At 36.2% G+C, this 26,938-nt stretch overlaps 1 protein-coding gene and 1 long non-coding RNA gene across 3 annotated transcripts in view; one reads left to right on the top strand and one right to left on the bottom strand.

Annotated features, from left to right (window-relative positions):
* The window catches only part of LOC126933861 (uncharacterized), a 46,790-nt gene extending 37,703 nt beyond the window's left edge, over positions 1–9,087 (bottom strand). For both annotated transcript variants that reach the window (XR_007718750.1, XR_007718751.1), the window contains exons 1-2: positions 8,906–9,087; positions 6,657–6,686 (exon numbers count right to left, since the gene is read on the bottom strand). This is a non-coding gene — a long non-coding RNA (uncharacterized LOC126933861). The remainder of the gene's footprint in view (positions 1–6,656; positions 6,687–8,905) is intronic.
* Positions 1–26,938, top strand: part of LRATD1 (LRAT domain containing 1) — a 912,369-nt gene that overhangs the window by 722,835 nt on the left and 162,596 nt on the right. The gene's annotated exons all lie outside the window — the stretch shown is intronic.

The raw sequence follows: 26,938 nt of genomic DNA, 5'->3' as shown, positions 1-26,938 counted from the left end.
ATTTGCAATAGTCCCCAAAAGTCATAACCCATTTCAGCACTAACTCAAATGCCCCAAGGCCAAAGTCTCATCTTAAGATGAGTTCCTTTTACCTATGAGCCTGTGAGATCAAATATAAGCTATTTACTCCCACATATCAGGTCGCACATTCCTATTCCAAAAAGGAGAAATTACCCAAAAGAAAGGGTCAATAAGCCTAGCACAAGTCCAAAACCCAGCAGGATTGTCATTAAATCTTATAGCTCCAAAACAATCTTCTTTGACTTCTATCACACATCCTGGTGTGAGAAGTGGGCTTCCAAGGCCTTAAACAGTCCCCCACTATGTGGCTTTCCTAGATTCATACCCTGTGGCTGCTCTCATAGGTTGGTGAGTGCTTGTGGCTTTTCCACACTGAGGTTACAAGCTGCCAATGGCTCTACTATTTTCAGGTCTAGAGGGTTGTGGCCCCCTTCCCACAGCTCCACTAGGCAGTGCTATGGTGAGGACTAGTGTGGGTGCTCCAACACCATCTTCCTCCTCTGTACTACCCTAGTAGACTTTCTCTGGCAGGGGGTTTTGAGGGGAGCTCCAACCATGTGGCAGGCTTCTGACTGAGCACCCAGGCTTTTCCATACATCCTCATAAATCTATTTGGGAGTTGTCAAGCCTCTCTCACTCTTGCATTCTGTTTGCCTGCAGGCTTAACACCATGTGGAAATTGTTAAGGCTTATAGCAGCTTAACACCATGTGGAAATTGTTAAGGCTTACAGCAGCTTGTGCTCTCCAGATTGTATCTGGGACACTCGTACTTTCCCTAGCTGTATCTGTGGCCTATTAAGCCATGACTATAGCTGGAGCAGTTGGGATGCAAGGAGCAGTGTCCCAAATCTGCATAGCTGTGGTTCCCCTGGCCTGGTCAGTGTGACCATTCTTTCCTCCTAGGCCTCTGGGCCTGTCATGAAAAGGGCTGACTTGAAGACTTCTGAAATGTCTTCAAGCCCTTATTCCCATTGTCTTAAATATTAGCACTTGGCTCTCTTTTAGTCATGCTAATCACTTTAGCAAGTAGTTTTTCCACAGGCTACTTGGATTCTTTATCTACCACAGGGCTAGGCTGAAAATTTTCCAAACTTTTACACTCTGATTCCCTTTTAAATATAAGTTTCAAGTTTCAGTAATTTTTTTTTTTGCTCCCATATCTGATCATAGGCTTTTAGAAGCAGCCAGTCAACATTCTGAATACTTTGTTGCTTAGAAATTTCTTTCACCGGATACCTTAGGTATACCCTACTTGCTAAAGCAATTCTGCAGCTTTACAGAAAGCATGGTGCTGGCATCTGCTTCTGGTGAGGGTCTCAGGAAGCTTACAATCATGGCAAAGGCAAAGAGGCAGCAGGTGTGTCATATGGCAAGAAGGAGAAAGTGGGATGAGGTGCCACACACTTTTAAACAACCAGATCTCACATGAACTCAGAGCTGGAACTTATTCATCACCAAGGGGATGGCATAAGTCATTCATAAGAGATCTACTTCTATGATCCAAACCCCTCCCACAAGGCCCCAGCTCCAACACTTGGGATCATATTTCAACATGAGATTTGGAGGGGACGAACATCTAAATCACATGATTCCATGTCCTATTTTAGTTACGCTTTTACTTTTTCATAAACCATATTTTGGCCGGGCGCGGTTCAAGCCTAATCCCAACTTTGGGAGGCCCAAACGACTCGACAAGGGAAATATCACTAAAAAAATTACAAAAAACTTAGCCGGGCGTGGTTGCGGGCGCCTGTACCCAGCTACTTGGGAGGCTGAGTCAGAATGGCGTAACCCAGGGGGCGGAGCTTGCAGTGAGCCGAGATCGCGCCACTGCACTCCAGCCTGGGAGACACAGCGAGACTCCGTCTCAAAAAAAAAAAAAAAAAAAACACCATATTTTACAAACCCAAAGACTACAAGGGAAATATCAATTTGCATTCTGACACCACTAGTAGTGATGTCAGTGGCATACTCTGTGACTTTGGGCATGTCCACGTAACATTGATGAGCATGGTTTTCTCTTCTGTAGCAAGCACTCCTCTGCCTAATTCATATGACTAAAGCAATGGTTCTCAAACATATGGTCTCAGGAAACCTTTAAAATCTTAACAACTAGTAATGACCCCAAAAAGGTATTTTATAATATGAATTTTATATATAAATGTTTTATTGGAAGTCCACTTTTATGAAAATAACCTTTTTTCAAAAATTTCATAAGAAAAAATAGTATTATTTTACATATTTGAAATATCTTTTTAATGCCTGGTTTAATAAAAGACAATTGAACATTCATGTCAGCTTCTAGATTCAATCTGTTTCAATATGTGTCTTTGGCTGGAATACATGAAGGAAACTTGGGCTCACCAGACATATAGTTAGAAAAGGGTGGAGTATTTTAACAGTCTTTTTGGACAACTGTGGACATTGTGCTTTGATATTACAACAAAACTGGAGAAGTGGTAGGTTCTAAATGATTAGTTGCAACATGGAATCTGAAACCACATCCATGAACTATTTGTAATCTGGCATATTAAGATCTATTTATCGATCTTGCACTTTGAATGGATCCTTTGCTCATGAATCTTTGTGTAACATGAATCATCTCGAACATGTTGGTTCATTGAGTAATGCAGGGCTTCAAAATGTTAACACACTTTATTATACAATATTAAAAATCACATTTGTTAATATGATGATGGCTCATTAATGGAATCTTTAAATTTTGAAAAGCTGTCAAACTCATGGTGGTAGACACAAGTTTTACAGATTTTAATATTTATAAGAAAACTTGAATTTTATTATTGGCAAAGAGTGCTGTTAGTTGTTGTCCTTGATGTAATAGGCTCACTTTATTTTCATTTATTTTGAAGGAAACATTCACTAAATACCCAAGCCTGAGCAGCCATTGTATGGTAGTTGTTCTTTGAAATAAAAATCCTGTTTTATGATAAAAGCACCTAGTTCAGCTTGCAGCTCAAAAATTGTACAAGTGCTTTTCCTTGAGAAAACCACTGTACTTTGGTATGGAAAAGAAATATTTTATGCCTACAGTTTCCAAACTGTGTGCCAGAACACCCCCTAAAGCACCAACAAAAACTCACGGTAGCACCACAGGGTATTTGAATATTTCAAGGGAGATGCAGCATCATCTAGTAAACACTGGGCAAACTACTAGCTAGAGGTAGTTCAGTTTCAATGTTAGATCGCACTACATCCCTTTGAAGGATACCATAGAATTACCAACTTGCATTTTCTGCAGTTGCTGTGATAAAAAGCAAGTTACTACTAGAAAATCAAAGTGCAACAGGAAATGAAGGCGACTTCAATCTGATTCCAAGGTTTGAGAAATTTGGGCAGTGACCAACAAACACCTTCCATTAGTAATTGACTTCTATGAATGACATAACATTATTTTTTCAAACGGCTCCTAAGTGGAAGACAGTAATACTGATCATCCTAACCATGTGTAGGCCTAGGCTAATATGTATGTCTTAATTTTTCACAAAAAAATTTTAAAAAGTAAGAACATTTAAAAAAATTAAAAATAGAAAATAAGTTATAGAATAAGGATATAAGGAAAATATTTTATATATCTGTATACTACATTTATGTATTAAGCTGTGTGTTATTTTAAAAGACTCAAACAGTTATAAAAGTTTATAAGATAAAAAACTTAGAGCAAGTTAAGGTTAATTTATTATTGAAGAAAATATATGAATTTAGTGTGGCCTAAGTATATAGTGTTTATAAAGTCTACAGTAATGTACAGTTAATGTCCTAGGCCTTCACATTCATTTACCACTCACTGATTGAGTCAACCAGAGCACCTTCTGGTTCTGCAAGCTCCATTTATGGTAAGTGCTATATACAGGTGTACCATTTTTTATCCTTTACATCATATTTTTACTGTAACTTTTCTACGTTTAGATACACAAATATTTACCATTGTCTTCCAACTACACACAATACTCAGTAGAGTAACAAGCTGTGCAGGTATGTAGCCTAGGAGCACTAGGCTGTACCATGCAGCCTAGGTGTGTAGTAGACTATACTATCTAGGTTTGTGTAAGTATACTCTGTGATGTTTGCACAATGATAAAATTGCCTAATAGTGTGATTCTTAGAGTGTACCCCTGTTATCAAGTGATGCATGACTGTACTTAATAAATACAACTGGTAGGATTGGTTGTGTTCTGAATTTTCTTCGGTATAGGGACCAACATAAAAACAATCACTAAGGCACTACGGAGAAAGCTTGGGAACCTATTATTTATGTATGCTTTCTATTTTATCACACTGAATATTAAACAGGTATGTACCCAAGGGTTGAGATAGTTAATAAAATATGTTTTGCCATTTCATCAAAGATCGTCTTAAGAAAAATTGTCTCCTTTTTTTCCCCTGAGTATTTGGTGTTGAAAAACTACAGTAACTATTAGAATAGTTGGGCACCATTGCCTTGATTCATGCTTTTAACTAAATTGTTTTTGCTTTACCAGTAAATGTCAACAAGTGAAAAAGGCAAATAGTTTTTCAGTGTTGTTATGAAAATAGTTTTGACCTTACAGAACTATTGAAGAAGGGACTCCTAGGGATCTGTTTACCATATTTTGAAAACCACTGAGTTAAAGGAATGATTAAATATAATCACTGTGATGATGCTTCGCATAATGCAAATTGCTGGACAAATTCTACTTATTAATTCTTTGCCTCTCTTTAATCTTACTGCATGAGTCTCTGCCTTAGAAACCAGTGGCCAAATTCGCAGTTTATGAAGTTGTTCTTTGTTCTCAGTTCTTCTCAGAAGAAACTGTCTCTTCTTGAACTCTAGTCCCAGGCTTCTTGCAAGCTATGGACAGTGGTTTTTTTGTTTTTTTTTTTTTTTTTTTTTTTTTTTTTAATGTTTGTCACTCTCAGACTCCTGCCAATTTAATCCATTCAATGAAGCAGCAATATTGATTTCAAATAACAGAATATGATATTGGATAATACAGGCACAAAAGAAACTTATTGAAAAGAAACGAGGTAGTTTACAAAACTGACTATAAGGCTGGCATGCCAGGCACAGGTATAAACCAAGCTAGGAAAAGCAGAGCCAAGATCAAGCCCAAGACAAATGCATCTGAAATGTCACTGCTGCTTCTGAACACTTACCCGCTCATCACTGAATTCTTGACTCCACCACAGCTGCCACAGACAACCTCTGACAGACTTTACACCTCTGTGTAATTCTCTCAAGATTCAATTTCCTGGGTGGGAGCAAGTGATTGACTGTAGTTTAGCTGTGGACCCATTCTCCAACTGTCAGGAGACAGGCAGAATAAGTAGCTTTCCCTTTTCAACTTCTGACTCCTGTCTATATAGATCTTTAACCAAAATAGACAGCAGGATGTTTGGTGCTGAGCCATTAAATTGACAAATGTCAATACTATTCACCCTTTTAGTGAACAGTATTTAAACACACACTTCTCACTTACAATTTTTAAGACTGCTTAACCTATCAAAAAGTATTCACTAAGGAGATATATTTTTAAAAAATCATCAGTAATTCCACCTGGCTACAAGTTCAACATACCTGGTGACATCTGTTTCTCCTATCAGTATTTCTTTGTGATTTTGCCATAATATTCTGAATCTAACACCCTCTATCCCTTGTCAAATAGTTTCGGGGAATTTGAGGGCAAAAAAAGATACTAATTAACTTACATACTTATTTAATTAACCCATAAAGAAAGAAAACATATGTAGATTCAACAGTACTTAGCTGTGCAACTGATGACGTTACTGTAGTTGACATTTATGATTTTTCTTCGCATATATGTACTTGTTATATTTTTCAAGTTCAGCAAGTACTTTTAAGTTCATCAAAGGCAACCTGCAGCTAAGTGACTCAAACTTTTATTCCTGATAGACCTGAGAATGGAAGGTTCTGATTACATTGGACTGAAATGGTTTACCATTAACTTTTAACAGCAGTAGTACAAGGAGATGTTCCATGTTTCAGGGGAATTCTCTATATGTCGTTCATAATCTTTATTACTCCCATTAGGTGGCAACGACTGTGTTTTCCCTGGAGAGGCAGACTCAATCACACTAGCCAACACTATAATCCCTGTTTTGGCTTGTTTTCTTAGTGATAAGAGGAGCCTAACTTGATCAAGTGAAAATCAGGAGTCCAGTTCAATGGAACTGTTATTGTGTCCCCTGATAAATGCATTCTTCCTTTGGCATTAAAATCTGTAAACCAGTAGAGCCAAGAGTAACAAGGATGGAAAGCAAAAAGTATGTAAGTGATTAATTAGATGGAATTATGACAGGTACCATTTTCAATTCTATCTCTTATTTACCTATCCTATAATTTACAGCTGTGGGAGAATTAGCACCACATATTGATTGCTGGTTTAGAACATATACTGTATCCAGAAGTACTAGCTAGCACAGTAATTGATCTTTGATGGCTCATTCCACTGTAGGATAGATATGCTAGCTTCTTCAAGATGAAGGGTTATGTGGATCCAGTCATACCACAACATTCTGCCCTGGCCCCAAAAATTTATGTTCTTCTCACATGCAAAATGCATTGTCCAGAGTCTCATCTAAATCAGACACACATGAGACTCAAGGTACAACTCACCTTGGTGGAAATTGTTCTCTAGCTGTGAACCTGTAAAATCAAACAAAGTATGTACTTTCAAAATGCAATCATGAGATAGGCATAGGATAGACACTGCTATTCCGAAAGACAGAAATAGAAAATAAAAAAGGGTAATATGTCCCAAGTAATTCCACAACTCAACAAGGCAAAAAAAAAAAAAAAATTAAATATTGAGGCTTGAGAATAATCTTTGACTCCATGCCCTGCCTTTTGGACACACTGGGACAAGTGTTGGCTTTGCTGGGCACAGCCTATGTAGCAGCTCTTGGGTTGGAGTTGGGTGCCTGTGGCTTTCCAAGGATGGCATTGTATGCTGGTGGCTCTACAGGTCTGGGACCTTGGGGATGGCCCTGCCCCCATGGCTCCACTAAATATTGCCCTAGTGAGGGTTTGTGGAGGTGGCCCCTCCCATAGTGCTGCAGAGTATTGCCCTAGTGAAGACTTCACAGTGTCCCTGCTACCTTGGATTTACCTTAATACAGGCTTTCTGTAGTGGCTCCATCCCATGGCCCTGCTGGGCATTGCCCTAGTGGGGGTTTTCTGCAGAAGCCCCACTCCTGTGGCAGGTCTTCACTGAGACCCAAAGCTCTCTGAGGTGGCCTTTAAAATCTAGGTGGGAGTAGCCATTCCTCTACAGTTTTTGTACTTCATATACTTGCAGAGTTGGCATCATGCAGATACCACCATGGTTTACCACTTGAGACTTCTGCAGAGACAGCCTGAGCTACATCTGGGCCCTCTGTAGCCACAGCTGGGGAAGCCAAGGGTCACATGTACTGGAATGCAGAAAGACAAGACTTGAGGTGGTTCTGGGCAGCAAGCCTCAAATTCCAGTAGACTCCCTGAACCCCTTCTTTAAAATATTTCTGCCTTCAAGGACCTGGAACTCTGAATCTGTGATTAGAGTGACAGCCTCAAAGATTTCTGAAATGCTTTGGGAGTCTTTCTTCCACTGTCACGATGAATGTCATCTGGCCTCTTTATATTCTCAGTAATCTTATCCAACTTTCACTTTGCCACATCCTTGGTATTGTCTCCCAAGCATGCTTTTTTTATTTTCTTACATGGTTAAACTTACATTTTGATCATGAATTTTATTTATTTATTTATTTATTTATTTATTTATTTATTTATTTATTTTTGAGACAGAGTCTCACCCTGTTGCCCAGGCTAGAGTGCAATGGCATGATCTCGGCTCACTGCAACTTCCACTTCCCAGGTTCAAACAATTCCCCCATCTCAGTCTCCTGAGTAGCTGGGATTACAGGTGCACCCCACCACACCCAGCTAATTTTTTGTGTCTTTAGTAGAGACAGAATTTCTCTATGTTGAGCAGGCTGGTCTCTAACTCCTGACCTCGTGATCTACCTGCCTCAGCCTCCCGAAGAGCAGGGATTACAGGCATGAGCCAACGCGCCCGGCCTGAATTTTATCTATAATTCATTTCTGTCTTCCTGTATTTTACTCTAAGCTGCCAAGAGAAGCCGTACAGCTCCCTCAACTCCTTGCTTAGAGATTTCTTCCACTAAATATCCTAGTTTATCACTTGCAAGTTCTGCTTTCTACAAAGCACTGGGAAATTGGCACAATTTAACCAAGTTCCTAGGTAATCTTTAAGAAGACTAGGGCTTTCCCTTTGGCCCTCTTCTTCTTCTGAACCCTCAGTGGAATCTCTTTTAACTCTCTGTTCATGGAAATGTAGGCTTTTTCTATCTTTCACTTCTAAATTCTTTCTGATTTTACCCACTACCCAATTCCAAAGCTGCTCCCACAATTTTATGTATTTGTTATAGCAGAATGCTGCTCCTGGTACCAATTTCTGTCTTAGTTTTATTTCAGGTTACTATGACAAATACCACCGCCTTGGTGATTTATAAACAATCAAAAATTATTTCTCATAGTTCTGGAGGCTGAGGAGTCCAAAATAAAGACATAGGCAGATCCGATGTCTGACGAGGACTACTGTCTGCTTTCAAGATGGCACTTTCATCCTGTGTCCTAAAATGACACAAGGACAGAAGACATAAACTGTGTCCTTACATTGCAGAAGAAATGGAAGGGCCGAGCAGCCCTCTGAAACATCTTTTATAAGGTCACTAATCCTATTCATGAGAGCTCCACCCTTATGACTTAATCACCCCCTAAAGGCTTAACCTCTTAATACTATCTTATCAGTGATGAGGTTTCAACATATGAATTTTGGGAGACACATTAGAACACAGCATTACCACATATGAGAGATGTTGCAAAAAACATACAGTAAGCCCTTGAAGTATTGATGAAACTGAGCTAAGAGACAAGCAGAACTTATTTTCTGGTCCTGACAGGATGAAGTAAAGAAATGCAGAAGCCAGCAGGGGTTGCTGAAAACACCCCCAGTGTCCTCACTGCCCATTAGCATAAGACTCTCCCACCAGTTCCATGATAGTTTACAAACGCCATGACGATGACCTGCAAGTACCTCCCCTTTCCATGGCAACAACCGGGAAGTGACCATTCTTTTCTAAAGAGTTCTGAATAACCCACCCCTAATTTGCATGTAGTTAAAAATGGGTATACATACAGCTGCCAACAGCCCAGATCCTGCTGACCCTGGGCACATTGCCTAGGAGTTAGCACTGCTCCACAAGGAACAGCTCTGGTTCAATAAAAGATTGTTGTCTAATACCACTGACTCACCCTTGAATTCTCTCCTGGGTTAAGCCAAGAACTCTCCCAGGCTAAGCACCAATTTCAGGGCTCACCTACCTGCTTACATCATCTGGTGACCACAAAGATAATAAAGACATCAATATGGTGAAGATGTCAATATGGCGATCAGCCATCAGTGAGATGGCAAGATAGCAGTTGGCTAGACAGTGAGAAATGGTGAGAGGGCACTCAGCTAGATAGCCAGAGATGGTGAGATAACAATTGGCTAGATGGTGAGAGATGGCAGCAGTAACAATAAAGAGCTGCTAACACTGCAGAGCTGTAACACTAACCACAGGCTCTTTGAAGAGCCATTATCTTTCCTGACAGGCAGTGGGGCCAATTGGATGGGTGAGCAGCCACAATACCGCCTCCGGTGAGACCCACCAATCCAGCAGGCCATTCACAGGACCACATGCTGGTCCCCTCACAGCAGCCAAAACTACCCAAGCTGGGGGAACCTCCAACTTAACCTGGAAGATCTCCACCTTAACCCGAAGTTGGAGACTGATCAGTGCCATTTTGGCTCCTGTAGACTGGTGAGTGTCCCCTCTACCCCCACCAATATCAGGTGAGCCAAGAAATAAGGGCTTTGGCTAGGTAGTCAATTCAAAGTCTCCTGTAGCATGCTTGACCAACTATATCCTTTGTCGTCCCTTCGCTTGGTCCTTTCTTCTCCAAAGTCATCACATTTTTTTCTGTCAGCCATTTTATTTCATTTTCTTTTCCACTCTGATATTTATGTTTTGGTTACGGGAATTTTTTTTCTGGCGTTAGCTCCCTGATAGTTGTATTTGGGTAATTATTTAAGCAAGGCACTAGGTTGTAAGAGATCTCCAATTGTGTTGACTCTGGAATGCCTGAGTCATATTGCTGTGCAGCCCCAATCAAGTGTTTGGGCTTCACTCCTGGCTGTGCCCTGGATGTTTCAGGGTTTTCAGCATGGTCAGCCCCTAAATATTACAGGATATTTGTCATTGTTGTGAGGACACTCGTCGACTGATATTCAGGTGTTCCAGGTTTCTTGGCACTGAGTATCACTGGCTGCCCCCAGAGGCTCCAGAGTTTCAGCATTTGCATTCCTTCTAGGATGGTAGGTTAGAGGCCAATCTGAGAGGAATCCCAGGCTTGTCTTTTTCTGATTTCTGCCCTATAGTTTCACCACTCTGTTTTCACTTTTCCTTTTATACTTTGCCTAGTAAAAATACCTCTTTTGTCATATTTCATTTGCTGGCAAGCACAGTACTCTACTGCCTGCCTGTATCTCACAATCCAGTTTTGTAACACTTTGCTACCTATACTTACACCTTCTCTGCAGGAGGTTAAAATCTAAAAGAGAAAAATAATGAGAGCCCAGTTGCTTTTCCTCTTGCTAGACTTAGAAAAACTTCTGTGTCTGGTAAAGATCCTTGTTACACACAAGGAGAATGGCAAACATCCCAGAGGATTCACCGCTAAGGTTTCTTCTGGGCATCTGGGCAAATTCAAATTCAGCTTAAAGAAAACAAACTCATTTTGTAGTGCAACACCATTAGGGTACAATACACATTGGGAGACCAAAAATTTATTCTAAAAATGGTTCTTCATGTCAAAATACTATTTTACAGTTGGACTTATTTTATTTAAAAAAAGAAAACTGGGGAAGGTACCTTCTGTACAGACTTTTATGGCCTTTTACTGGCTTATGTTACTGCCAGGCACCCAGAAGCAACACCTATGGGATCTCCTTCTAGCTGCTCTCTGTAGAAGGCCTACACCCTCCTCAGAGTCTCCTCAGTCCTCTCATCCTGAAGGGGGGTCCCATTAGTTCTATAATGCAGGATTCCACCCCTAAATCATCAGGCATCCCTCCCTCTTATCCAACTAGCCCCAGCCTATGCCCCTTGTTTCTCAAAGAAGTAGCCCAATCAGTACCACCAGGAGTGGGGCCCCATATCAGCCCCTAAAACTAAATCTGTGTCCATTGCAGGAGGTAGCTAATGGAGATACAGGAACACTCTGAGTATATATGCCATTTTCTATATCTGATTTGGCTTTATGTGAGGAGAAATTTGGCCAGTTTTCAGAGAATCCAGAAAATTTATAGAATAGTTTGTTAAGTTGACCATGTTCTTTGATTTAACTTGGCATGAATTGACAGTATTGCCATCTACTTTCTGTGCTGTGGAGGAAAAGTAGAAGACTCTGAGTGCCAACTGTGAATGTGCAGGTAGAGTGGCCGCATGTAACCAAGTCCATTCCAATTATCACATGAGAAGAGATGCATTTCCAGATCTAGACCCTACTTGAAATAACAAAGGGGGTTCCCAAGATCTTGAACACAAAAATTACATGACTACTTGTTTAATAGAAGATATAGAGAAGTGTGTGATTAAGCCAGTTAATCATGACCAGGTTAGAGAAGTAACTTAGAGAAAGGATAAAAATCCCATTCTGCTTCAGGGCCATTTGGCTGAGGTACTCAGAAAATATACTAATGCAGACGCAGATTCTCTGGAAAGGCAAGCTCTCCTGGGTATGCATTTTATTACTCAATCTGCCCCTGACATTAGGAGAAGGCTACAAAAACCAGTAGTGGACCACAAACTCCTACCAGCCAATCACTAAACTTGGCCTTTTGGGTTTATAGCAATAGAGATAGCAAAAAACTAGGGTAAAAAACATAAAAAATAGTCAGAAAGTGTAATAGTTAGTGGCTGCTTTAAGCTTCCTGCCACCTAGGGTTACCCATCCTGAAGAAGTATCACAAGTTCCATGTCTGAGATGCCCAGATGAGAGCCCCCGACTTGACAGCCCCTGGACCAGAATCAGTGTGCCTACTATAAGAAAGAGGGCCATTGGCAATGAGAATGTCCTAACTATTCTTGATGAGAAATGGAGAGAGCTCTCCATCAATACTAGAGCTAGACTTCTTCCATTTGCCCCCAATGAACTGCCTTGCTCAAGGAAAAATACTTGGGCATCCTGGAACCTTGACCCAACAGATAGTTCCCTATACTGGTAGACAAGCAGTCACCCAAACATTTTTCTTCAGTGTCTCCACTACTGGGTGAGCTCTCTGGCAGCTCAGGGACTCTGAGGTCTCCCCTTAAGCAAAATAGTTTGCCCCTCCCTTCCTTATTTAATACTACAGGATCCCCTTCTCTGCCTCTGCTTGTCTTCCATAGCTATCACGGCAAACAAAATTTGGCCAGGTAGACAGGTCCCAATTGTGTAAATAATTTGTATGTAGCTGTCTTGTGTAGGTAGCTTTATGTGTTTCTGTTTATGTGTACATACGGGTATCGTGATATGTGTTGTGTCTAGAATGCTGTCAAATGACTTACACATAAAAGCGTGCACATAAACAAAACAAATAATATTAAATGCTTTTCAGGTTCATGTGACTTGGTTATCTTTGGGTAAATGAGACTAGTATAAGATTATTAGTTTGATGGGAAAGTTGTGTCTTTTACATTTTAACTTTAAGGCTCTTACCTAGGTGAACCACTAATGTTCACAGGCTTTATTATGGCTAACAGAAAACTGGCTTTACATAGTCATTGGTTTTATATGGCATTTTAATTATAAAATAAAAAGCAACCAGTGCATTGAAAGACAGATGTGAAGAAAGCTAAAGGATACAAAGATGTATTCTTGGTAAGAGAGCATTTAAAAAGTAATGTTATATGAGGAAAAATCTGGTATGGTAAATTCTTGTCCTAGAATAAAATGACTGGCTATTTAAGGGAGAGGTAGTATAAGACAAGTCAGAAAGTCCAAGCATGTCATAGATAGTCCATATGAATTATGATAATGTTTCCTAAGATGAATTCATGAAAAAAAAAGTGTGTAATTAAACTAGCTATAATTAACAAGGAATTATTTATAATAGTCTTTCTAAAAATGGTCTTCATATTACAAAAAGATTTTAAGATATTGATTTCCTTTACAATTCTGTAACCTGTTTCATTCAAAAAGTTCTCCAATTTATATCTCAGAGGTTCAATGGTTGCTTTGTCTCACTGCTATCAGTTTTTTTTTCCTTTTGATAAAGCCTGAGCGATAACTCTCTTGAGCTTTTGTCAACACTTGTAACTTTTTCTCCTCTGGTTCTAACTGTTCTTATGGAATGATGATAAAATATTTTATCTTGGAGTTCTATAAAGGCAATGTTTTCTCCCAATATAACTTGATATTTTTCACATGCCACCTTATTTTTGGTTTTTGGTTTCAATCTTTTATTTCTTTAAAAAGGTTATAAGGAGTAATGAGTGCCTTCCCACCTCCATTTCAATCTAGCTTAAAATGTTTAATTGGCTATAAGAAACCCAAAATATTGGCCAGGGGTGGTGGCTCACACTTGTAATTCTAGCACTTTGGGAGGCCAAGGAAGGTGGAACATTTTAGGCCAGGAATTCGAGACCAGCTGGGGCAACATGCCAAAGCCCTGTTTCCACTAAAAATACAAAAATTAGCCAGTTTCGGTAGTGAATACCTGTGGTCCCAGCTACTCAGGAGGCTGACGGGGAAGGATTGCTTGAGTTCAGGAGGCGAAGGTTGCAGTGAGACAAGATTGCACCACTGCACTCCAGCCTAGACAACAGAGCCAAACCCTGTCTTAAAAACAGTACAAAACAAAACAAAACTAAACTAAAAACCTAATTTGGGTCATGATGAGAAACAGGGTGATGGACATACTTCACTTGTGTACCTTTTAGAATTTAGGCCAGGTTCAAAAGGTCTTTCAAAAATACAAAAATATTGCCATTTCCCCCAAAGAAAAACAGTATCTCTCCTGTTAAACCAGGAGACTTAGTTCTATTAAAAACTTGGAAAGAAGGATCCCCTGATGATTAATTTCACCAGGTTACATATATATAACCAGGGAACTGACCCCAACTATGTCTAGTCCACTATCAAAAGTATCTTCCCAAGTCTCACCTGTTTTTCACCCTTCCTGGGACCTTTGATACCTATCTTTTTACTATTATCTTTTGCCCCTTGATTGTTTAACCTCCTTTGAAGTTTGTATTTTCTAGAGTACAGCAATTCCATGTAAAGACAATTCTAGCACACGACTTCCAACTCATCGTGTCTTTTGACTTAGAGAATGAAAACATCCTGCCTTTGGGGCCCTTATATCAGGTATCCAGAGATTTTCACTCATCCAATCAGGCAGGGCCTATGTCCATAAAGTCAGCAGGAAGCAATTACAGAAGATCGGCTCCTACTGTTTTGTAGCTTTCTTAAGATTAAAGAAGAGTATCTAATCTCTGAGGGGGTAATGAGGTAGGAAACTGACTGGACTTATTTCCTAGTCCCAACAGGATAGAGTGAACAAATTGGCAGGGTTCAGCCAATGGTGCTGAAGGCAGCCTCTAGTTGTCTTTGCTGCTCATTGGCATAAGACAGTCCCACCAGTGCCATGACAGTTTACAAATGCTATGGTAACAGCCTGCAAGTTACTTCCTCTTTCCATGGCAATGACCTAGAAGCTACCATCCCTTTTTCTAGATATTTCTGAATAACTCACCCTCTAATTTGCATGTAATTAAAAGTTTCTATAAGTAAGTATACACATAGCTGCCAACTGCCCATACCTTGCTGACTCTGAGCACACTGTGTATGAATTATTCCTTCTCTGCAAAGAGCAGCTCTGGTTCAATAAAGTTTACTATATAACACTGCTCACCCTTGAATTCTTTCCTGAGCAAAGTCAAGAACCCTCCCAGGCTAAGCCCCAGTTCCCAATTTTGGGGCACACCTGTCCTGCATCATAACCATAAGATACAGGGAATGCATATCAAGAGAGAGTTAAAAGTTTATTCTGGTGAAAACTGCCTCTTTCATGATTGGGGTCAAATATAAACACAAAATCTACTACTAGGTATCTGCTCCTGTAAGAAGAGGGTAAACTTCATGGGGCTCAGAATTGATTGCTGCTAATGAAAAATTTGACACTCAGTGGTAGAGGAAGACAGATAATCTATCTGACCTTGAAGTGCAGTTGTGAACACATAAACAGACTCCATCCTTGCCTTTATAACCACTTAGTTGAACCTATTGGGAAGCTGCTTGGATGGCTAAAGAATGGGGCTGGACCTACATCTATTCCATTTAGATAGTAAATTTCTCTTCTGGAGTGGTTTCCTTTTTGTTAGTTGATTTATTTACTTTGGTTTTGGTCAGTATTCATTGGACCATAGACAGTCCTACATTTTAAGCCTAGTTTGGAAGATTTCTCCCTGTATCTTCTGGCTAGATAATTAGCCACCGCTAGTAAACTGATGTAGCTTATTACTTCAAGTCATCTCTTCCCCAAGGAAATGAATATTGAGATATATTACCAATTTTCTACTCAGTGGGAAGAATATCTCCCCACTCTTCTGCAATATCCTTCCTGAGTGAGGCTAGAACACTCCTTAGACCACTTCTGGTTACACCAATCTTTTGTGCAGAGCCATGGATAAACCAGGCTTGACTTATTTTCCTCCTGAATTAGATATTTACAGTTAATTTTCCAGGTTACCATATATGTAAGCTGAAGGGCAACATACTGCCTACATATAGGACAATGGAAATATGAAAGAACTTATGCAATTTACTTGCAAAATCAGAACATGCATGAGAACAATTATGTAAACACATTTCCAATTGGTAATGGACAGCTGCTAGGAACTCTCAATTGTATGTCAAAGTGAACCAGAAAACAGTCAAGACATAATAGGAAACCTACTTAGTAGAATTACCCGATGACTCATAGCCAGGCATCTAGTCAAGAGGTTGGCAAACTTCTGAAAGGGGCCATATAGTAAATATTTGAGGTTTTGTGGACTATACAGTCTAATAGCCTCAACTCAATTCTGCTTTGGTAGTGGGAAAGCAACTATAGACAATAGGTAACTGAATGAGTATCATCATGTTGTAATAAAACTTTATAGACACCACAATTTTAGTTTTATGTAATTTTAAGATATAAAATATTGTTCTCCTTTTTATATAATCCTTTACAAATATGAAAAACATTCTTAGCTCACAGGCTACATAAAAACAGGCCGGATTGTCTTGGGGACTGTAGTTTACCCAAACCTACTCTAGGCTCTGTAACAAGGCCTTAATAAGAAGCCATGAGTTACTTTGAAAACCAGAACAGTTGCTTGCCAAAGGGGTTATAAATATGCTTCAAAACCCTAGGAGACTTTACAGTGATTCAACCTTCAAAGGTTTGCCACAAGCTACATACAGCTTTCTGGTCTGCTGTTGACACATTGAGTGATACTAGATATGCAGGTTCATAAGGGCAAATGTGGATGAGCTGCTTTACTGCAGCTGAGACCTGCTGGAGAGTCATTACCTGCCGAGATCTTCTTAAAGGACGGCAGTATTTTAGGTCTTCCAGTAAATTCGTGGACAAAACACATCAAACTTTGTTATCCTTTGTTTCCAAAATTCAAGAGACCTACCAAATGCTGTGCCTCATTTATAATGGTAAGATACCAACAGAGGCACAAAAGATATCTCTAAAAAGAAAAGAACATTTGTTCAGCAATTTGATCATCTTAAATCCTATGCATTCTATTATTTCACTAAGTAAAAATATGGCAGTTGGAAGGAAGATATAATTCAAACAGTAAATTTCTCATATCTTAAAAGTATAACTTGGTATGTTTTCTGTGTGTCAAACCATGTAAATATCACACAGATAGAGATATATAATATTTGCATCTCCCTAGAAAGTGTCATTAATCCAGTTTCATCAACATCGATTAGTTTATCTTGAGTTTCATTTAAACGGAAACCTATTTGTCTTCCTTCACCTGACAGTAGGCCTATGATATTATCCATGATGCTGAGTGTAGCAGTTCATTCTTTTTTATTGCTATTATTCCATTCTGTGAATATGAAGTGTTCAGCAAATTAATAAAAACTGATGAAGAATAAGTATTCTGGTGACTTAAAGACACTAGACAAACTTAAATAAAGACAAACTCCAAAAGTTAGAAAAAACTTAAGTTAGCTACAGACTTTGCTTCCTAAACACTAAACATGGAAAAGAACACCCATGGAGCTTTTTAGGAAACAAAACAAGCTGGGCACGGTGGCTCACACCTGTAATCCCAGCACTTTGGGATGCCAAAGTGGGTGGATCACCTGAGGTCAGGAGTTTGAGACCAGCCTGACCGATATGGTGAAACCTCATCTCTACTAAAAATACAAAAATTAGCCGGGCATGGAGGTGGGTACCTGTAGTCATAGCTACTCGGAGGCTGAGACAGGAGAATTGCTTGAATCTGGGAGGTGGAGCTTTCAGTGAGCCGAGATCACGCCACTGCACTCCAGCCTGGGCGACAACACGAGACTCCATCTCAAACAAACAAACAAACAAAGAAACAAAAGTACACTACACTAAGAACTCTATACTGCAAAAAGCAACAGAAGAAAGGGCCACATATACGAAAATGCCTGGTCACTATATCTCTAAGTATCAGCTCACACACTATTCACTAAAAATAACATTGGCCAACTAGATGCTGAATTTAAAAACATGAATAAAAATTTGGTTAAAACACAAAAAACCGAAAGAACTAATAGATAACATTGAAATCTATTGAGCAGAGTTAATTATAAACAACTATTGCAAATATGGCATTGGTATATAATATTAATATTAATTATGTGAATCTTAAAACCCAGATTATATCAGCAAAATGCTCGGTAATAGGAGAGGAGTTTTGTGGATGAAGAATAAAGAAAGCTAAGGTAAAAGTGAATTCCTCAACTCACATATGAAAAGTAATTCATGTTATTTAAAACTGAATATAGATAATCTGACTACAATAAGCTTAATTAAAATGCTGTTAAAAACAAAAGTTGACCAATAATAGGATTTAAAACAGGGTTTATACTTTGCACAGGCTCTGGGTTTGGGAAGCTTTCTGTGCTACTACATATAGGTCTACTTTATTTTTCTCAATCCCTGAAGAGTATTCCCTAATAAAGATATTTTATAATTAATTTAAACAGCTTCTTTTGAGTGACATGTGGATTGTTTCTAATGTTGGCTATTACAAATGATGCTTTAAAAATGGGTGTGAAAATATTTCTTAAAATATAGGTATTTTAAATTATGATACATAACGACTAACTTTCAAACAGAATTCACTCATTTACATTTATGAACATTCTGGGTATAATATCCAGAGTGAATTAAATCACTACCTCAAAGAGATATCTGCACTCTGATGTTCACTGCAACATTATTCACAATAGCCAAAATACAGAAACAATCTGTCAATGAATTAATGGATAAATAAAATAGATAAGGAATATATATACATACCCATACACATACAAGTGCACACACACACATATACAATGGAACATTATTCATCCTAAACAGAAAGGAAATTCTGCTATGTACAACAAGAAGAATGAAACTGGAGGACCTTCTGCTTAGAGAAATAAGTCAGACATAGAAAGACATATACTGCATAATCTGACTTGTACGTGGAATATAAAAATGTAGAACTCATGAAAACAGAGTAGAAGGGTGGTTACCAGAAGTTGTGGAGTGGTAGAAATGGAGAGATATTGGTCAAAGGATGCAAACTTTCAATCATAAGGACTAAGTTCTGGAGACCTGATGTGCAGTAGGATGACTATAGTTAGTCATCATGTATTGTATGCTTGAAATTTGCTAAGAGAGTAGATATTCAGTATTCTTACAACACAAACAGACACAGGTATGTCAGGTGATGGATATGTTAATTAGTTTGATTGTGGTGATCATTTTTATAATACATACATATATCAAAATAGTATATGTCCAGTTTTTCACTTTTCTTTTAATTTTTATTATCGTATATTTTACTATACAAAATATTTTTAAGTAACATGATGTCAGTCCAGCCTGACCAACATGGAGAAACCCCGTCTCCGCTAAAAATACAAAATTAGCTGGGCATGGTGGTACATGCCTATAATCCTAGCTACTGGGGAGGTTGAGGCAGGAGAATCATTGGAACCTGGGAGGCAGAGTTTGTGGTGAGCTGAGATCGCGCCATTGCCCTCCAACCTGGGCAACAAGAGCAAAATTCTGCCAAAAAAAAATTTCTGGACAGAATTCCACATAGAAAGGCCTTTTTCATCCCGAAATTATAATAACAACACAATATATTTTCTTTTTGTAATTCCAAGGGATCTGTTTTTTGTTTATTTTGACTTATAGCTCTTTGGTCCTTCTGACATTATTTAATGTGTAAGAGGAAGTAAGGATATATTTTTATAGTTTTCCAAATAATAGCAAATATCCAGAAATAACTTATAAAACAGGTCATCCTTTCACCACAAATTTGAAATGCTACCTTTATCCTACGTAATTGAATATATACGTATATATGCAAGTACATTCTCTTTATATATGTGTGTTTATAATATCATATATATTACACACACACACACCCCCCTATTTCAATTCCATAGTGTTTTAAGTAATCTAATTTTGGCATACTGAAAATACTGATGAGAAAAATTCTTATTTTTTTCTTTCAAAATTTCCTTTGCATTTATAATACATTAATTTTCCAGATAATCTTTAGAATCAGCTTATCAAACTTTATTAGAAACTTATTTTATGTTAATTGAGACAATATTGGGGCTTGTAGAATACTTTCAAGAAGAAAGACTCATCTAACATATTTGAGTATTTTCATTCAAAGACAGACTACGTTTTTTCCTTTATTATTTTTTGCTCTCCTAAAGTAAAGATTTATAAGTAGTTTATAATCCTTTTTTATTTTATGTTAGGTTTATCTCTAGTTTTTTATGGTTTTTGCTATTATTATGGCTATAATTGCCTTTGATATTTTTAATTGAATGTTATTGTGTTAAAGGAAAACCATTAATTTTTGTATACTGATTTGTGTCCTGTTAAGTTCACAAACTCGATTACTAGTTCTAATAGTTTTATTTGATTGTTTTGACCTTTAGGTATAGAAAATCACATTGCTTGCACCTTACTGCAAGTTTACGAATCCTTTCCATTATTTATACTTTGTAAATTTTTTTGTCTGTACTTCAATTACGTAGTCCAGTGCAGTCAATATCAAATAAATGGTACTAGGTATAGCAGGCCAGTTTTATTTTCATTATGAATTCTTGTAGTATTATCAAAGACATTCTTTATCAAGTGAGGCAGTTTTTCCTATTTTCAGTTTGTCAAGAATACCATTTTTAGTTTTATTATAAATTTGCATTGAGTATTATCAAATGACTTCTTTCATATTGTGTGATTATTATGTATTTTCTCCTTTCACTTTATCAAGTAGAGAATGACATCAACAGTTGTCCTAATTCATATCATCCTGAACAAATCATGGCACAATAAATATGCAATTTTTTATAATAGTTTGGAATCTTTCAATTTATATTTTTGAATAAAATTTGTCCATAGTTTTTATTTTTCTATATGTGATTAATTTGCATTTTTGGAAAAATGATTTTGCCAGGTTCATGGACTGAATAAGAAAAGTTCATTGAAAACTAGATTCATGTATTCTTTGCTAATTAATAAATTAAGTAACTTAGAAGTTACCTGTTAATAAATAGGTTACTAAAACTTGCCAGTGAAATAATTAGAGCTAAATTTCTATTTTTGTGTCAAGTATTTGCCTAAATTCACTTTCTAAATTGTTATTGAACTATTTAAATTTTCTACCTATTCTTAAATCAAATTTTATAATGTATATTTTTAATGTCTTACATGTTGTTATAATTTTTAATATTATTTTCATGCACTTGCATAAAATGTCACAGATTTCTAAAATATATTATGTTCCTGTAATTATACTCATTATTTCATACTAATAATTTTCATTCTATTCCTCTTTTTCCCCTTTAATCAGACTTACAAAAGAGTTGTCTATTTTATGAATCTTTGCAAATAAGCAGCCCTTGATTTTTATTTGTAAGCCTATTTTTATATGGAATTGTTATTGGAAGATTTAAAAAGTCGATAGTGCACTGGAAAATATAAAATTAAAATTAATGTTTAATTCTATGTGTTTCCCAATCTCCCTCCTCCCCCCAATATAATACTTAACTCTGGATTGTGTTCCTATTCTGAAATTTTCTAAACCTAAATGTTTGTTTAAAATTTAAAAAAAGCATTTTAAATAATTGAATGGATTCAAACAATATATTTTGTATTGTGACTATTTGTTTAATTTAACATAATATCTTTGGTCCAGTTATAGCAACATAGCAAGAATGTGCACTGTATCTTCTATTATAAATGTATAGAAAACTGCATAAACAGATAAAAAAAAAATAAGTGTGAGCAACCCCACAAAATACCCATTTGAGCATGTAAGGAGAAATAAAAGCACCCAAGATCTAAAATAAAATGAAATTTAAAGCCAGACTATTAAATTCAACGTATGATACCACAATAGACAGGAGTTGGGGGTACTGAGCATCAGTGTTTTGACTGCTTTTCCCCTCCTGGGGTGTATGTCCCAGAGGTTGGCCTTCAATTTTAATGCCTACACGGAAATAGATGATATAGCCTTGGCCCCATAGAAGCGTACAAAAATGGCACTGAAATGACTTGATAAACTCAACTCTATGGAGACACTGACCATCACTAATTAGGAAGGTCTAGGAAAAAACTCCACAAACTAAAGAAGAAAAACAACCTACTCTAGTAACAATAAACTTCAGAAACTAAAGAGAAACAAATTGTATAGGCAACAAAAGAAGAAAACTAATATATACATAAAAAGTAATTATAATACTATCTTATACAATCAAAATGTGTAAGGAATTAAAAATTCTAAGAACAATAAAGCAAAATACACAAAGGAGGTAGAAGGATAAGGTGCTCTAAAGTCATAGGGCTGTCTAGTAAGTGGTTACAGCTGTCTATATTTGACTGTCATAAGTCGAGTTTTATAATCTGTAGAATATTCAAAAATGAAATGTTAAAGCAAAAATACTAAGATTCTAATAGAGAAGACATAGTAAATGATTAAAATTTATACATACAAATGAATGGAGAGAAAAAAGCATAAAAGAAATGGAATATGTATTTATAATCTATCTAAACCAATAGTAAAATAATGTAATGCAAAAATTCATTAATTATATTAATTGTGATTAGACTAAATATCTGAGTGAAAGATTATCACAGTGCATAAAGTATTTATATCATTCCATTCTCTTTCCAGATATTTACCATTTTTGTTGTCTGGTAATTGGATAATTTTTGCTTTCCAGTGTTACACATATTTTGAAACGTTGCTTTCTAGTATTTCATGACATTTAGGATGCAACAGCGTTAAATCTATTTACTTATGTAGCATACATTTTAATCCTGAGGGCTACCAAGAGTCTCAGTTTTTTCTACTGTTAACTTCCTGAACTCTCCTGGAAACATGAGAATGAAATTTTCGTTGTCTAAATAAAGACAGACAAAACCCAAATCTTCTCATCTTTCCAAAATCACAGTAGAAAGGAGAAACTTGGGTTCTATTTAGAAAAGCAAATAAGGGAAGAAAAAACAAAATGCACTTTCAACTTGATGTCTAGGGATGTGGACAAATAGATACTTTAAAAGAGATTTAGATTGTGCTTATAATCCCCAATCAAGATAGCCTTGCTCTGCACAGTAACGCATTGATGAAAGCCAAAGAAAATATATGGATCATTTTCATTTGTGTAAATAATAGCTTTGATATTCTTTTGTCCAAATAGAATATCGTACTTAAAATATTTTCAAAATTGGATTAATCCAGATAAATAAAGGAAGAGCACTGCGAACCATGAATTACTTGACTTCCAACATCCCTTGGAAAGACAACTGGAAAGTATACCAGAAAACTCAACAGTCTTTTTTTTCTAATTGACAAGTAAAATTGTATAAATATATGGTGTACGACATAATATTTTGATATATGTATACATTGTGGAATGGCTGGCTAAAGTAAGCTATTTAAGGTATGTATTACCTCACAAACAACATTATTTTGTGGTGAGAACAATTTTCAAATATATGATATATTGTAATTAACCGTTGTCACCATGTACAATAGATATCTTAAACTTATTCTTCCCATCTAACTAAAAGGTTATGTCCTTTGAACAACATCTTCCGAATCTCTGACTCCTCTGTCTCTGATAATCACCACTTTACTCTCTATTTTGATCAGTCTAACATTTTCACTCCACATATAAGGGATACCATACTATATTTGTATTTCTGAGCCTGGCTTATTTTATATAACATAACATAACATAACATAACATAACATAACATAACATAACATAACATAACATAACGTCCTTCAGGTTCATTCATGTTGTCATGAATGACAGGAATTCTTTTTTTTTTTTTAAGGCTAAATAGTATTCCATTGCATATGTAAATATATATGTAAATATATATTTTATATATATAATGTTATATATAATAACATTTTCTTCATGCATTCATCCATTGATGAACACTTAAGTTGATTTCATGTTTATATATATTTATATATATAATGTTATATATATACACATAACATTTTCTTTATGCATTCATCCACTGATGAACACTTAAGTTGATTTCATATTTTGGCTATTTGGCTATTATAAATAATACTACAAACTACAATTAACATGAGAGTGTGGCTATCTCTTTGACATATTTATTTCATATTCTTTGGATAGTGAGATTGCTGGATCATAGCGCACTACTATTTTTAATTTTTAAGAAACTTCTATACTGGTTTCCACTATTGTTCTAATTTACATTTCCACCAACCATGTACAAAGGTTGTTCTTTCTCCACAGCTTTGCCAATACTTGTTATATTTTGTCTTTTTATAAAAACTATTTTAACAATGATGTGATGTTTCTTTGTGGTTATAATTTGCATTTCTATGATTGGTGATGTTGAGGAACTTTCATGTAACTGTTAGCCATCTTTATGTCTTTATTTGAGAGATGTCTAGTCCGGTCCTTTATTTATTTTTTCACTATTTAGTTGTTTGAATTTCTTATGTATTTTGGATATAAGGCCCCTATCAGATGTATGATTTGCAAATATATTCACATATTTAGTAGGTTGTTTGTCCACTTTGCTGATTGTTTCCTTTGCTCTGCTGAAGCTTTTTAGTTTAATCCCATTTGTGTATTTTGCTTTTATTGCCTCTGCTTGTGGTGTCATAGTACAAAAAATATTTGCTCAGACTAATGTCATGGAAATTTTCCCTTATGTTTTCTTCTAGTAGTTTTAGTTTCAGGTCTTATGTGTAAGTGTGTAATTCACTGTGCGTTGACTTTTGTATATAGTGTGAGAAGGATTAATTTATTCTTTTGCCATGTGGATATCCAATTTTCACAGCACTATTTATTGAAGACATTGACCTTTCCCCATTGTATACTCTTGGCATCATTGGCCATATATGACAGAATTTCTTTCTGAGCTCTCTATTGTGTTCCACTGATATATATGTCTGTATTTATTTCACTACCATACTGTTTTAATAACTATACCTTTGTAGCATTTAATAGATTTTCCAATCAAGTAGTCTGATGCCTTTACTTCGTTCATTTTCCTCAAGATTACTTTGGCTATTCAAGGTCCTTGGTGGTTCCATATAGATTTCGGGATTGTTTTTTCTATTTCACAAAATCTTAATTCCATCTAATTGCATGGAATCTGTAGATCACTGTGGGTGTTATGGACATTTTAACAATATTAAGCCTTCCAATCCACGAACATGGGATATATTTCCATTATTTGTGTCTTCTTCAATTTCTTTTTCAATGTTTAAAATGTTTAGAATATGGATTCTTCACGTTCTTGGTTAAATTTATTCCTAAGCACTTTATTTTCCTTGTAATCATTGTAAATAATTTTCTTGATTGTAAATGTTTTCTTTATTTATTTTTTTGGCTGGTTCATCGCTAGTGTGTAGAAATGCTATTAATTTTTGTGCATTAATTTCTATTTTGCAACTTTACTAAATTTGATTATTGTAACAATTTTTGGGTAGAGTCTGTGAGGTTGTCTATATATAAAATCACTTCTGCAAACAAACACAATTTAACATTTTTTGTGATCTGAATGCCTTTTATTTCTTTCTCTTGCCTAAATGCTCTGGTTAGGACATTCAATACTACGTTGAATTGAAATGGTGAGAGTGGGAATCCTTATCCTTTTCCTGATTTTAGTGGAAAAACTTTCAACTTTTCACTATTTAATATGATGTTAGCTCTGGGCTTGTCATGCATTGTCTTTGTTGTGTTGACGTACATTCCTTCTATACCTAATTTCTTCGGAGTTTTCATCATAAAAAGATGCTGAATTTTGTTGCATGCCTCTCCTACATCTATGGAGATGATCTTTTTATTGTTATTCATTCTGATAATGTGACATATGTTAATTAATAAATCACATTTACTGATTAGCATATGTTGAACCATCCTTGCATCCCAAGGATAAATACCACTTCATCATGACGAATGGTACTTTTCATGTGTTGCTGAATTTCGTGTTCTATAATTTTGTTTAGGATTTTCTTATATATGTTCATCAAAGATCATGTGCTGTACTGGCCTTTAGTTTATTTTGTAGTACCCTTGTCTGGCTTGGGTACAAAGGCAATGCTGCCCTCAATATGACTTTAAAAGTTTTTCCTCCTCTTCAATTTTTTGGATGAGTTTGAGAATTGGTATTTGTTCTTCTTTAAATGTTTGGTAGAATTCAGCATTGATGCTAACTCTGGTACTGAGTTATTTGATGGGAGATTTTTAGTACTAATCCAATGAATATTGGTCTATTCAAATTTTTAATTTTTTTCATAATTCAGTTTTAGATAAATTTTATCTGTCTACAAATTTATCTATTTATTCTTTTTATGCAGTTTGCTGGCATATAATTATTCTTTATATGATCATTTCTGTTTCTGTGGTATCATTTAAAATGTCTCCTCTTTCATTTTTGCATTTCTGATTTTATTTACTTGAGTTTTCTCTCATCATTTTTTTTAGTTACTATAGCTAACGTTTTGTTGATTTTATTTCTCTTTTTAAAAACTAACTCTTGGTGTCACTGATCATTTTTAGTTTTTCTATTCTCTAATTTATTTATTTATGCTTTTATCTTCATTATTTACTTCCTTCTACTAAGTTTAGGCTTGGTTTGTTCTTTTTCTTTTCTAATTTCTTGAGGTATAAAGTTAGATTGTTTATTTGGGATCTTTCTTCTTTTTTAGTGTAGGCATTTGTTGCTATATACTTCCCTTTCAAAATTTCTTTGCTGCATCCCGTAGTTTTAATATGTTGTATTTCTGTTGTCATTTGTCTTAATGTATGTTTTTGAGTTTTCCTTTTAATTTCTCCTTTAACACATTTTTTTTTGTGTGGGGGGGCAGAAGTATGTTGTTTAATTTTCATGTATTTGTGAATTTTTTGAAGTTCTCCCTATTGTTGATTTCTAGTCTGATACCATTATGGTTGAAAAAGTTACCTGATATAATTTAAATCTTATGAAATTCATTAAGATGAGTTTTGTGGACTAATAAATAATCTATCTTGGA

This window comes from Macaca thibetana, chromosome 13 (assembly GCF_024542745.1).
Source record: "Macaca thibetana thibetana isolate TM-01 chromosome 13, ASM2454274v1, whole genome shotgun sequence".
In the NCBI taxonomy this organism is placed as follows: domain Eukaryota; kingdom Metazoa; phylum Chordata; class Mammalia; order Primates; family Cercopithecidae; genus Macaca; species Macaca thibetana.
This window is presented reverse-complemented; position numbering and strand designations above follow the sequence as displayed.